A 14,729-nucleotide genomic window follows, 5' to 3' on the forward strand; every position below is an offset into this window, starting at 1 on the left:
AACTCCCCTACATCGTGGAAACTGATGCTTCAAGCCTTGCCATGGGGGCAGTTCTATCACAAAAGGACCCGGTAACCAATCAGTTGCATCCCGTGGCATTTTGGTCCCGCAAATTCTCACCTCCTGAAATCAATTACACGATTACTGACAAAGAACTTCTGGCTATCAAGTCTGCCTTTAAGGCTTGGCGGCATTATCTGCTGGGGGCCCGACACACCGTTACTGTGATTACGGATCACCGAAACCTGCAATATTTGAAAACCGCAAAAGCCCAATCCTCTAGACAACTCTGTTGGGCATTATTCTTTGCCGAGTTTGACTTCATAATTACCTATCGACCTGGTACAAAGAACGGTAAAGCTGATGCCCTTTCTCGGATGGGAGTGGAAGAACACTTGATCAACCCAAAACCTGTACCAATCATTCCCGAACAAAGAATTCTGGGTGTAATCGCCACAGAATCCATAGAGGAAGTTAAGGATAAAGCCAGGCAACTTGTAACTCCAGCAGACATACAGAATTGGCATCTGCAGGGAAAGGACTTTGCAGTAAAGGACAACTTATTGTATTTCCAAGAACGATTATAACTACCCAGCACAGATTTACAGAAAAAAGTAATCTCTTGTTATCATGACTCTTTAATGGAAGGTCATCCCGGTATAGCCAAGACCTCAGAAAAGATCAAGCGCTACTTCTGGTGGCCGTCTTGGAAAAAAGATATCAGAGACTTTATAATGTCCTGTGGAGTATGCGCCCAAAACAAGAGTCAAAAGGAAAGACCAGCAGGCCTCTTACGCCCTATTGACATCCCACCTCGCCCTTGGCATACGCTTTCTATGGACTTCATCACCGATCTACCTCCATGCTCCGGATACAATACGATTCTAGTAATCGTGGACTTATTCTCCAAGATGGCGCATTTCATTCCGCTCAAAGGCTTGCCAACAGCAGCAACTCTGGCCCGAGAATTTCTCGAAAACATCGTCCGACTGCACGGTTTTCCTTCGGTTCTAATTTCGGATCGAGGTAGTCAATTTATTTCTCATTTTTGGCGAAGTCGCTGTCGGTCGGCTCAAATTGATGTGAGACTATCGACCAGTCACCACCCTCAGACCGATGGACAAACCGAGAGGACCAATCAAACTCTGGAACAGTATTTACGCTGCATGCTGCAACAAACTGAAAAAACTTGGAAAGATATCCTTTGGATAGCCGAATATGCCTACAATAACTCTGTCCATTCGGGAACTGGGAAAACCCCGTTTTTTCTTTTGTACGGCAGTCACCCTCGAACCTCGGAGTTGGATCCCCTCCAAGATCTTGAAACACCAGCAGTAGACTACCTGCATTCTACAATCACCCAAGCCTTTAAGGAAGCTGTTTCTCACCTTCAAAGGGCTAAAGAACAATACAAGAAAGGAGCAGATCAACATCGGAAGGAAGCCCCTCACTATCAAGTAGGGGATCAAGTCTGGTTATCCACCAAATATTTATCTCTAAAAGGGCCACGCACATTCAACCCAAGATACCTGGGTCCCTATTCCATCACTACCATAGTAAATCCAGTAGCGGTCAAGTTGGACTTGCCCCCGCACATGAAGATACATCCGGTCTTCCACGTCTCTCTATTAAAACCCGTGCAACCTCAAACCCGACTAACCAAATCTCCAAAACCTATCCTAGTTGATGGAGAACTCGAGTTTGAAGTCAAAAGCATTCTGGACTCCAAGATCTCCAAATCTAAACTATTCTACCTAATTGACTGGAAAGGCTACGGCCCCCAAGAGAGATCCTGGGAACCTGCTGAATATGTCCACGCTCCTCGCCTAATCAAAAGATTTCACCGAACATTTCCTGACAAGCCAAAACCCCCGGAGAAGCCCGGTTTGGGAGGGGCCTTGAGGGGGGGTACTGTCATGATCTCTGCTTCCAAAAGGTCAGGGTTTTCCCAACTCCCTTGGAAGCAGATCCATAACCCAGGTTCCGAGTGCCAACCAGTCCCAATTGGGACCTTTTGGACCCAGTCCTGGCGCCAGTGGCACCAGGCTCATAAATATGCCCAGTCCCAGCGCTGGAAGCGCCGGGCTCATAATGCTTGGGTGGACTTACCTGCAGCAGACCATGCTGCTTACTTGCCTGCCAGTTGAGCCTCTGATCCTCTTCTGTTTGGAACTACTTTTCCTGTTGGGTGGGGCTGGAGCCACTCCCTAGATTCAGAACACTGGAACTCTTCTGGAAGGCAGGAACTCTTTTCTTACCAGGAACTCTTTTCTTACCTAGGCGTGGCTGTGGAAGGAGACACCTAAGCACTACAGGAGGCTATTTAAACCACACCCGGTGGATGAATCTTGCTTTGCGTTATTCTGCACCCTCTGCAGCAGAACGCTCATCGTGTCTTCTGCATCCGGTCCTGGGCCTAAGGAAAAAGGCTTACCATCCTGAATCCAGTCTTCAGCAACACCTATAAAGACAAGAAAGAACAGGTTAGCATTCCGGCATCTGAAAGGCAAAGGCTTACCTACTCTTCGTGCGCTCCGGAGGTCTTCACACTGCATTCCGGCATCTGAAAGACAAAAGCTTACCAACTCTTTGCACGCTCCGGAGGCCGTCGGCGCTGCACCCCGCATCTGAAAGACAAAACAAGGTGCGTTTAAAGACATTGGGGAACTTTAATACTCACGTGCCAATACTCCTTTCCACATCTAACCCAGTGGGTATTCCGGCACCCTGCAGCCGCTCTGAACTTGCACCTGCAAAATAAAAAGACAGTTAGAGCGCATCGTGAAGCTGGCAACAAGCGCTTACTTACGTGCTTCCAGGCGCTTCTATTCCTCACACGGGCTCCAACTTCAACTCACTTCAGCCCGTCATCCGCCATCGCCGGAACCCTGCAAAACAAGAGACATCATTGTTAAAGATTTTAAAGACATTTGAGTTACTCGAAACTTACCGTTCATGCAGTAAACGACAGACAGCAGTCCTCTGAAGTCAAGAGGCCTGCGCTACCTATCCAGTGAAGAAACTGATTACAGCACCCTGCCCCGAGGCAGATGGAGAGCTCGGCATTCACTTACCTAAGGTGAGAGCGTTAACCTTTGGGGGTCTACAGGAGAGGAGAAGAGGAAAGAGATAGGGACACCCCAATAACCCCAGTTCCGTAACCCCATATTTTCTATCTGCAGACATCTTACTCTACACGTCAGGCATACAGTGCACAGAGGTCCAGCCCAAAGAGCCAACCGGGTGCTGCACATCACCTTTGAAGATACGGTAGTCGCCCAGTCAAGACCGGCGCCTCTGCGAGAATCATGTGAGCGTTACATTCAAGCCTTCCAGACAAGCATGGAAAGACTTTTTGCGCGGCATTCTCAGGGACAAGCCCTGGACAACGAGCTTCTATCCCTACGACAGGGTAACCAGGACCTCTTAGCCTATATTGCGACCTTCAATAGGTTAATTGTGGAGACTGGATGGCCGGAGGATAAAAGAATCATGTTATTCCATCGAGGTCTACGTGGAGAACTTAAGGATGTCCTGGCCCAGGTCGTAAATCCACCCCAAGACTGTTCTAAATATATAGACTTGGTGGTCCAATTAGATCACAGGCTTCAAAACAGAAAGGCAGATCGGTCCAAGTTTGAGACCCGGGTTTTGGTCAAAACCCATGTTAACCCCAAGGGTGCCGATGTTACTGAACCTATGCAAATTGGAGGGGTTAAAGGACCTTTAACTCAAAAAGAGCGTGAACGAAGACGGCAACTGCAATTATGCCTTTATTGTGGGGCTTCTGGACACTTTTTACGAGATTGCCCTACAAACCGTCTAAGAAGGCGGTAGGAGTCGCTGATAAGAACCTGATGGAATCTGAGTCGGGAAACGACCACGCCCGACAAGCGTAGGGGTCCGCTTGCCGAGCTTAAAAACTAACTCTCTGACCTCGCATTTCATCATGCCAATGGTCCTCGTAAATCCGAAGCAGCCTGGGCGGTTACATGCCCTTAAGGCATACATCGATAGTGGGGCTATAGGAAACTATGTGGATCGTGAATTGGCTTCCAGGATCAACCTCCCTCTTTGCCCTAAAACCAGTAAGGATGTCATCACCACAGTGGATGGAACCGAAATCGCCTCTGGGCCGGTAACACACTCCACTACTGAAGTGACATTGTTGGGTCAAGACGGACATCGGGAGGCAATTGTGTTTGATGTAATCAAGGCTCCGCAATTTCAAGTAATTCTAGGAATCCCTTGGTTGGAAACACATAATCCTCGAATTGACTGGCGAGCAAAGAGGATAACCTTTCCAGATTGTGCACAAACCTGTTATCCAAGAAATCCAAATATTGGCCTAGCTACAGTAACCCCTTTCATTTTGCAAATACCGCCAGAATACCAAGAATTTCAAGACGTCTTCCAAAAGGAACAGGCCAACACTCTACCGCCTCACAGGTCGACGATTGCCAGATCGATCTATTGCCCGGTGCACAACCCCCTTGCAGCAGGTTCTATGCCCTTACCGAACCCGAGAATCTTCATTTACGACAATATCTAGATCAGTACCTAGCCAATGGTTTTATTCGCCCGTCTAAGTCTCCTGCATCCTCGGCTTTATTCTTCGTGCCTAAAAAAGAAGGCGACCTCAGAACTTGTATTGACTACCGCGCATTGAACCAGATAACTGTTAAAAACCGATACCCTTTGCCTCTGATCCCTGAACTCCTTGACCAGGTGAAGGATGCCTGCATATACACCAAGTTAGATTTCCGGGGGGCCTACCATCTGGTGCGAATAAAGGAAGGCGATGAATGGAAAACTGCCTTCCGCACCAAATATGGGCTATTCGAGTACCAGGTGATGCCTTTCGGATTGTGCAATGCATCGGCTGCCTTCCAATACTTCATGAACAATGTCTTTCGGGAACTCATCGACGTTTGTGTTGTCATATATCTCGATGACATTCTTGTGTACTCCTCTTCGGAATCTGATCATAGAAAACATGTCAGGGCAGTTCTCGAGAAATTGCGCCAACACAAACTATTTGCTAAACTTGAAAAATGTGTTTTCCATGCCACGGAAGTCGAGTTTCTTGGTTTCATCCTGACACCTAAAGGAGTCCGCATGGACTCACGAAAAGTGGATGCTGTGCTCAAATGGCCATCGTCTAGCTCCGTGAAAGGTGTTCAAAGCATGCTTGGCTTTGCCAATTTTTATCGCAGGTTTATCCCGGAATTTTCTCGTGTTGTTCAACCCATCACTGCGCTCTTAAGGAAAAATAAACGTTTCCAATGGTCTGAAGAAGCCGAGCAGGCCTTTCAGGAACTAAAAGCTAAATTTACCTCCGCACCTGTATTCAAGCACCAGCGCCCAGATCTCCCTTATGTCGTCGAAACTGACGCATCCAGCCTAGCCATGGGAGCTGTCCTGTCTCAAAGAGATCCCGAAACTAACCAACTGCATCCCGTTGCATTTTGGTTGCATTCTGCACCCGAGGTTAACTACACAATCACTGACAAAGAACTGTTAGCCATTAAATCCGCCTTTAAAGCCTGGCGGCATTATCTACTTGGCGCTAGACATACCATCACAGTGATCACCGACCACCGGAACTTACAGTATTTAAAGACCGCCAAGGCTCAGTCATCTCGACAGCTCCGTTGGGCTTTGTTTTTTGCGGAATTCGATTTTGTAATCACCTACCGTCCTGGCTGTAAGAATGGCAAAGCGGACGCTCTATCCCGAATAGGAATGGGAGAAACTGATACTAACTCAGAACCTGTACCGATAATTCCCGAACAGAGAATTCTGGGCATGACTTCTCTACAAACGCTTGAAGACATTCAAGCTAGAGTTAAACAACTCCTGGACCCTACAGACTTACAGGATTGGGTACAAAAGGGATCTGACTTTACTATAAATAATGATTTACCTTATTTCCAAGGGCGCTTATTTCTGCCACAAGGAATTACAAGAGCTCGTTATTTCTCGTTATCATGATACACTAATAGAGGGGCACCCCGGTATTGCCAAGACGGAAGAAAAGGTGAAACGACAATTCTGGTGGCCTTCTTGGCGAAAAGATGTTAAATCATTTGTGATGTCCTGTGGTGTTTGCGCCCAAAATAAAGGCCAAAAGAAAAGACCAGCCGGTATCCTTCAACCTTTAGACATTCTGCCAGCAATTATTTTCCAAAATAGCACACTTCATTCCATTGAAAGGTTTACCTTCAGCTTCAGTTCTAGCCAAAGAATTCCTTGAAAATATTGTTCGTTTACATGGATTCCCGTCTGTACTAATCTCAGACCGGGGAAGCCAATTCATTTCCCACTTTTGGCATAGATGTTGTCAATTGGCACAAATCGATGTAAGATTATCGACTAGTCACCACCCTCAGACCGATGGTCAAACAGAGAGGACGAATCAGACCCTTGAGCAATATTTACGGTGTATGTTGCAGCAATCTGAAAGTAACTGGAAAGACATTCTTTGGATAGCCGAATATGCATATAATAATTCGGTACACTCTGGAACTGGGCAAAGTCCTTTTTATACTTTATATGGGCATCACCCTCGAACCTCAGACCTCGACTCGCCTCAAGGCCTCGGAATGCCCGCACTGGACCATCTGCATTCTACAATTACCCAAGCCTTCAAAGAAGCAACTACACATTTACAACAAGCCAAGAGAAAATACAAGAAGAATGCTGACCTGCATCAGAGTGAAGCACCTCAGTACCAGATTGGGGACCAAGTATGGCTGGCTACCAGGCACTTATCGCTCAAGGGACCTCGAACTTTTAATCCAAAATATCTGGGGCCTTACTCCATTACGGCCATAATCAATCCAGCGGCCGTTAAACTTGATTTACCAGCTAACATGCAAATTCACCCTGTTTTTCATGTGTCACTTTTGAAACCAGTGCAACCTGGAATCAGACTAATCAAGCCTCCAGAACCCATTCAAATAGATGGAGAACCTGAATTCGAGGTGAAGAACATTTTAGATTCAAAGATGTTAAGGTCAAAACTTTTCTATCTAATCGATTGGAAGGGATACGGGCCTCAGGAGAGGTCGTGGGAACCCGGTGACCATGTACATGCACCTCGATTAATTAAGAAATTCCACCGGATCTTCCCAAACAAACCAAAACCCCCGGAGGGAACAATCTTGGGAGGGGCCTTGGGGGAGAGTGCTGTCATGATGCCTACTCCCGGGAAGCCAGTTCAGGGCCAGCCTCCCCGAAAGCAGACATCATGTCCCCAGGGAGGGACCCAGCAACCCCTTATAGGGGCTCTTTGGACATTGTCCTGGCGCCTTTGGCGCCAGGCTCATAGAAGGCATCAGTCCTGGCACCATAGGCGCCAGGCTCATTATGGGAATGCTAGGATGGACTTACCTGATGCAGACCATGCTGCCGGATCCAGACCTCCTTGAGGTCTGAAAGGGACTATTTACCTATGGGACTATTTTACCACTTGGGCGTGGCTGAGGAAGAATACTTACCTGGAACTACTTTGGGGGCTATTTAAACCACGCCCAGACAGCAGCTCACGCTTAGCGTTGTTCTGCATCTAGCAGCTGGACGCTCACCGTGTCTGCTCCTGCATCCTGGCTCCAGCCACGCCCGCCTGTAACCTGAACACCTGAAAAGGAAGGAAAGGAGAGAAAGGTGAATAATTGAACTTTACCTACCTCCATCCGGAGTCCGGAACCATCACCCCGACGATCCTGACAAAAGACATTATTTTTAGAAGCGCATCGTATCGCTCGCTGCAGCGCTGCGTTCCACTCACCTTCAGGAGGCGCCCTCGGGCTCTTCAGCCACCCTTGGCACCATCCGTCGCCTTTCAGCGCCTAAGGAGAAAAAGAGACAAAACAAAGGTGAGCAAGGAACAGATTGAGGAAGGCCTGATTCTTCCACCGTAATACTTACCTGATTTTTGTTGGGACAATCTTTCCACACCTCGGGTCGGCGCCGCTTCTTTGGCACTGCCGAACCCCAGCCCCTAAGGGGAAAAAGAGACAAAACAAAGGTGAGCGAAGGAACAGATCGAGGAAGGCCTGATTCTTCCACCTTAAGACTTACCTGATTATTGTTGGGACAATCTTTCCTCACCTCGGGTCGGCGCAGCTTCTTTGGCACTTCCGTACCCCGGCCCCTAAGGGGAAAAAGACACACGCATTAGTGGGTGAAAGCAAGAACACTAAGGGAACCATCCATCAAAAAGACTCACCAGAGTTACCTTCGGCGAATCCATTCCTCTATGCGGATTCTTCATCCTACATCTGAAATAGAGAAAAGGACAACGGACAATTAAGGCTTGAACTTTTGCAACTGAATACTTACGGTCTCATATCGGAAAAGTCAAGCGGAGTTGAATTCTCACCAAACCCGAGATCCAGTGAAGTAACTGGAAATCAATGCGCCCCTGCATCGGAAGCAGGATGGAGAGCTCGACCTTTCAGACTCTAAGGTGAGACTCTACGGGGAATCGCAGAGGGGGTTCGAGGAGTGTGAGAGGGGGAAGTGGGGGAATCCGACACATTATCCAGCAGACAGTTAATCCCCTTTTCCATCTACAGAAGGATTCTTCTACGGGCCAGACAGGCGAGGTTTGGGGGTCCGGTCCAGTCCGTCTTCCGAGTCCTGCGCATCACCTTAGAAGAGGTCATAGCAGTCCAGAACAGATCGGCGCCTCCGTGGGAATCAGGTGAGCGTTACAGCAAGTGCCCTGTGCTCTTGCTAGCAGCTGCTTAAATACTGACTCCCCTGTGCTGAAGCAGCACCTGGAGCACCGAACTTGAAAGCAATCTGCCTCCCTCTCTGGACCGGGGAAAGTGAAAGCAGCACTGATATCCAGGGCTTTTGGGGTTGTTAGTTCTAAGACTGCTGCATAAAAAAATCCAGGTATGAGAACTGCCAAAAGGTGCATTGTGAGATATGTAGTTTGTGAAATGAAATAGGGAAGTACCAAAGTGTTGTAAAGAGAAAGCAAATACAGAAATATGAATAGGTACTGTCCGGGGCAGAGTATGGTGATGAATGTCAAGTGAAAATTAGTCGGCAATGGGTGCCACTTGGCATTCCAGCGGCAGTAATGTTCAAAGAATGAATACATATCGAAAAAATATCCACATGTTTCCTTTTTGAAACCCTGTGAGGGGAGTTTCTCTGTATTGTAACGAGGCTGAACTATTTGAGCAAATTACCTTCTTGGATAGCCACACGTAGATAATAAGTCCTGTTGATTCTCAACTAACCCTTGACATATGCAGAATATAAATGAGTCAACTTGGACCAAATTGTAAATTATACAAATGGGGGTTACATTCACCCCAATAAATAACAGCAATTCAGAAATTCATGTGGCAAGAGATAGAAATAAGCATGGCTTTGAATCTTCCCCTTGGTCTAATGTCCAGGACAAGAACTGTCCTAAAAACGCTCTCCCTCTACTGTCCGTAGCTCCGTGTCCATTTTTCCTCTCCTTGTGACCTGGGTTGGAGAAGTCCCTTTTTGTCATAATGTGTTCTAAAAAATCTACAGGCCAAACCTTAAGTAGAAAAATGACAAACTAAGGACAGCTGCAGCCCGTTATGATGAAAAACAGACTAGGCTACTAAAACAACTAAAAATAACGGCGGCTTACTATTTTTGATAGAGGAAGCAGCCTCCTCAATGCCCTGAAATCCAGGGTATCGGACCCGTGGAGGTGAGCTGTATAAAGGGGAAGGAGACCGCACAAGTAGATTGGGGCAGCCACCTCCCTCTGCAGTTTGACTTGTTGGGACTCTGGCACGATGGCGTCATTGCACTGGCGCCCCTTGTCATTAATGAGGGATGCCATTGTTTTCCATCGTATGAGGCATGCAAATAAAGGACACCGACCTCTGGTGAAGTGGACAAATAGCTTTATTTTCCGTTACATGCTCCTTCCCTTTCCTGGCACTAAACTGCTGGTTCTTCACTGCTCCTCCCATTACTCACGTGTTCCTCCCTCTCCCACGTGGACCATGTCTTATAGGGCCAGTGTCTCTGCAGTGTAACACCACCCCTACACAAATGTCCTTGTGTAGTGTTTCAGCATTCTTCCACCAATCGTTGTGGCCTCCTTATGATTCTCTGGGCTCAGCATATACTTCAACTCTTGGTCTCCGCAGCGTGCACCTGTGGCTCCTCGATGGCGTCGGGTGCAGGGATCAATGGGTCATCTGACAGATCTCCTACTTCGATCTCGCAGCCACTTGCCTGAATGTCGTCCTCATCACCCCTAGTAGTCGTTTAAACTCCGACATGTCTCTGGTGAACTCTTGGTCAGCGTTTCGTGCTGTCACCATGGTCCCGTTAACTGCCACCACTTTAAAGGGGCGTGGTGTGTACCTGGGTTCAATCTTCCTCCTGGTGTGTTGTCTCATCAGTACCTCTTCTCCTGGTCTGAACTCTTTCAGTCTCGCTCCTCTCCTTTGGTCTGTGCTTTCTTTGTCATGTTGCTTCTTCTCAGCATCTCTTCTTTTTATTTCATCGTCTTGGATACCACGGACCGTTGGTGCCTTGACTATTCTTGTGTTCACTGTATAAGCTATCATGACGTCAACTGGCGTCTTTCCAGTGGCTTCATGAGGTGTGTTCCGATAATCTCTCAGCATTCTGCAGAGGGCCTGGTGTGGAGATGTGCCTACTATATTTGCTCTCTGGAAGGTGCTCTTTATTGACGCCATGAATCTTTTGGCCATCCCTTTGGCTTGGGGCTATCTTGGTGTTATTTCTGATGGTCGAAACCCACATGTTTAGCGAATGTTGTAAAGTCACGGCTGTTAAACGGAGGACCATTGTCCGATTTGATCGTGTGTGGGATCCTCCACTCACTGAGTACTTCATCGATAACTGCTGCCACTTGTGGGTATGCAGTCATTGAGGTTCGTTTTACAATGGGAAAACTTGAGAATTCATCTGTGAGGACTAGGAGATATTCTCCTGTGTCAGTTGGTCCGTAGAAATCAATGGCTACTCTGTTCCATGGCCCATCTGGGATTTGGGTGTACTGTAGTGGTCGTGGTGGATCTTCCTTAGCCGTTTACTGGCAGGGCAGACAGTGGCAAATTATTTCTTTTACGAGTGTGTCCATATATGGGAACCACACGTGTCGTCTGAGTTGTTTCTTGGTGTTGTTGGTTCCTCTGTGGCCCTCGTGCGCCGTCCCCACAACCGTTTTCCTTAGGGTTGGTGGTACGACAAGCCGATATCCCCAGAGAGGGATCGACTAGTCTTCCACCTCCAGCTCACTGTTTACTTAGGCCATTCTGTGGATTTCCGCCTGGTTTGCCTCGGGGTGGTCTTAAAATAGTCTACGGTAGTCTTTCCATTTGTTCCTGCTCATCAGTTCCATGGCCATTCTCATGGATGGTTCTTTGGCTGATTTCTGTGCAAACATCTCCAACGTGAGAGCTGGTGGTAGCGCATTGGCTGTAAAGTAGTTGATGTATTCGATATCACCTTTCCTCGTTGATTGTTTCCCTGCCGGATACCTCGAGATGTAGTCCGTGGGGTTGCGATCACCCCCTGGTTGATGGATGATATTGAAATCGTAGTCCTGTGGTCGTATCCCCCACCTTTCTATTCTGAGTGGCATCTTTGTTCTCGGATTTCCGAACAGAGACAACAGGGCCTGGTGATCAGTGTTTAAGGTAAACCTCTTCCCAATTACAAAGTTGTGGAAGTGTTGACAGGCCCAGAGTGCAGCCAGGCTTTCCTTCTCGGCCTGTTAATAAGCCCGTTCAGTGGGTGAGAGAGCTTTGCTGGCATAACCCACCATGTGTTTTGGGTTGGCCCCTTCGTTCTTTGTCTGCACCAGGATTGCCCCTAGTACCACCAGGCTCGCGTCGATTATGATTTCAGTGTGCCACATTGGGTCCAAATATGCCAACCGTTTGGCCTCAGCAAGGGCATTCTTGATGTGTTGAAAGCTTCCTGGCATTCCTCCGTCCATTGAATATTGACGTCCTTCTGCAGGAGGTGCTGTAGAAGTTCAGTGTGCGTGGCATAGTGCGGGTACCTGTAAATTGGCAATGGTGCTGACTTTTGTCAGGGTCCGGGGTCATGCCTGCGTCAGAAAAAATGTGGCCTAAGAACCTCAGTTTCTTTTTGTTGATGTCGCACTTGGCTAGATTGAGGGTTAACCCTGCCGATTCCAGCGCCGCACACGTGTCCTGTAGTGCCTGATCATGTTCAACCTATGACGAGCCATATGCTAGGATGTCGTCACTGGAGTTTAGGGCCGTCTTGACAGGGCGGATTACTTGATGGATCGCTTCTTGAAAAATATCTGCGGCCAAAGAGATTCCAAAATTCAAACACTTATATCAGAATAGACCTTCGTGTGTCAAAAAGGTTGTGTTGATTCTGGAGTCAGGGTGGTGTTCCAGCTGGTGATAACCCTGATTGAGGTTAAGTCTTGAGAATGTGGTGGCTTTGTTTAATTGAACTATCATGTCCTCGATAGTTGGGCCAGGGGATGACGTTCTCGCTGGATAGCAGTGTTCGCTACCCTCATGTCTATGCACAGCCTTATGTTTCCCCCTTCTTTTGGGACAACAACCAGCGGAGAGTCCCATGGGGTGGGCCCAGAGGCGCGCTCTATGATGTTGTTCTGCAGGAGCTGTTTTAGTTCCTTTGACACCGCCTCTTGGAGGTGGAAACCCACTCGTCGGGGATGTTGGGGGACTGGCTTGATGGACTCATCAACGTGTAGCTTGATGATCACCCCTTTGAGTCTACTCAGGCCCTTGCAGAGTTGAGGAAATTTCTCTTGTATGGCTTCTTTTGACAGTGCAATCATAGACATGTTGCGGAGGAAATCGCATGCTCCTATGGTATTGGAGGTGGACTGTATGACTTCATTGTTATAAGCAATAAAGAATAGGGGATGGCAGAGGAGGGGGTTTTGGGCCCCACCCAAATAAAACAAATAAAAAATCTGATTACATTTTTTGGCAAAAGATATTAGGCAAAAGAAACATGAAAAAAACTGTTGATGAATTGGTTATTGTAATTGTAATTGGTTATTTATACCATGCTTAATACCCAGAGATTTCTAAGCGCAGACCCGGGGATCGAACCTGTTTTGCTTCGCATCATCTTGCTTCCAAGGCGAGCGCGTTGCCCTGAGCTATCCCCTCGAGACTAAGAACATAGAACCCGATCCATGGTGCCATTGTCCTGCAGAATAGAACGCTGCTGGAATACATGGAGGGGCACAGAGGCCAACAGACCTGGATATTGGGTGAGTACATGTACCATCACACTAATCTTGTAGTACAAGTGACATACAATGTGAGGGGGGGTTACACACATGGAGATTTCATGCCCTGACAAGGTTGTGTACATGCAGGACCCGCCTGACCCACCCGCACAGCCTGCACATGGTAGATTGCAACCCACAGGAGTAGGACATGACTCCCGGTGCAGCAGTAAACAGCCAAGGTATGTCACCCTAACAGGTCAGCCACAGACACATGACTACAGGTACATCAATGCAACATCACGCATCCCACAACATCTATGGGCTGGCAATGGTGGGACTGGCCCACCTAGGGGTGTCCAAAGTATGTCCGGAGGGGGGGCAAGAGTCAGGGGAAAAGGGCAAAGGGGACAGTTGGCAAAGTCACCAATAACCAAGATTACTGTCCAATCAAAGTAAAACCACCCAGTAAAATGTTACCCCCAAAACTCTCTGAAATTCTGAATAGCCTAGCCACTCCCAGACACCCTTCATGCGACCTGACGGGGAGTGGTGAACGACAAGGTGCATGGCTCACAAACACCAATCGAGCACATGGGATGTCTGTCATGTAAAGGTGTGAAGACCACTGGCATACATGGAATGACATTCTGCTCAAGTGAAACTAAGGGACATGACACAGGTTGACATGGCATGTACTCAGCTCACCATTTATATGAATCCATCATGGATCCCACACAGACAACCTGCACATGTAACCCAGACTTCCATCAGGAATCATGCATGAGAGCAATACACAGGCCCTTACCACCCACCATGGCATGCTTCCCTGTCAATCACAGACCAGGAAAGCAACGGGAGATGGCTATGAGCAGTGTGCAAGACGTACCATGAAAGGCTACACACGCCTGCTGAATAGTTGACTCCACATGCAAGGAATGGAATGTGAAATTGTGTGTGAAGAAAGATGTGACATGCATGCACAGACTGTGTATCGAGATGCTGTTGTTACAAGCAACACATCCACAGATCATCATGATTGACACCTATGTCCTTTCCCCTTGCAGGTGATTCTGGATACCTCCAGCTTTTGTGGCTAATTACTTCACTGATGAATCTCCAGACACCACAGGAGGTCGCATACAAAAAGGCACATGTACGGACTAGGGTGCGCGTTGAGCGCACCTTTGGCCTGTTGAAGGCTTGCTTATGCTGTTTAAACTGCTCTGGAGGGGCCCTTAAGTATGGGCCCAATAAGGTGGGATAGATTGTTCTCGCATGTACAATATTGTACAATGTCTGCATATGGCGGAAAATTCCCCTGCACCCGATGTGGACATGCCACCCCCTGAGAAGGACAAACCCAGTGACTGCAAGTGTAGTGCATGCACTGAGTGGGTAGAGGCCAGGGAGGGGAACCTGGCTCACCAGGAACTGATAGACAATTTATTCCGAGACCCATCACACCTTCCCTTGCGCCTTTGTCAATTGT

This window comes from Ambystoma mexicanum, chromosome 2q, assembly GCF_040938575.1.
Source record: "Ambystoma mexicanum isolate Mex_15411 chromosome 2q, UKY_AmexF1_1, whole genome shotgun sequence".
Lineage (NCBI taxonomy): Eukaryota > Metazoa > Chordata > Amphibia > Caudata > Ambystomatidae > Ambystoma > Ambystoma mexicanum.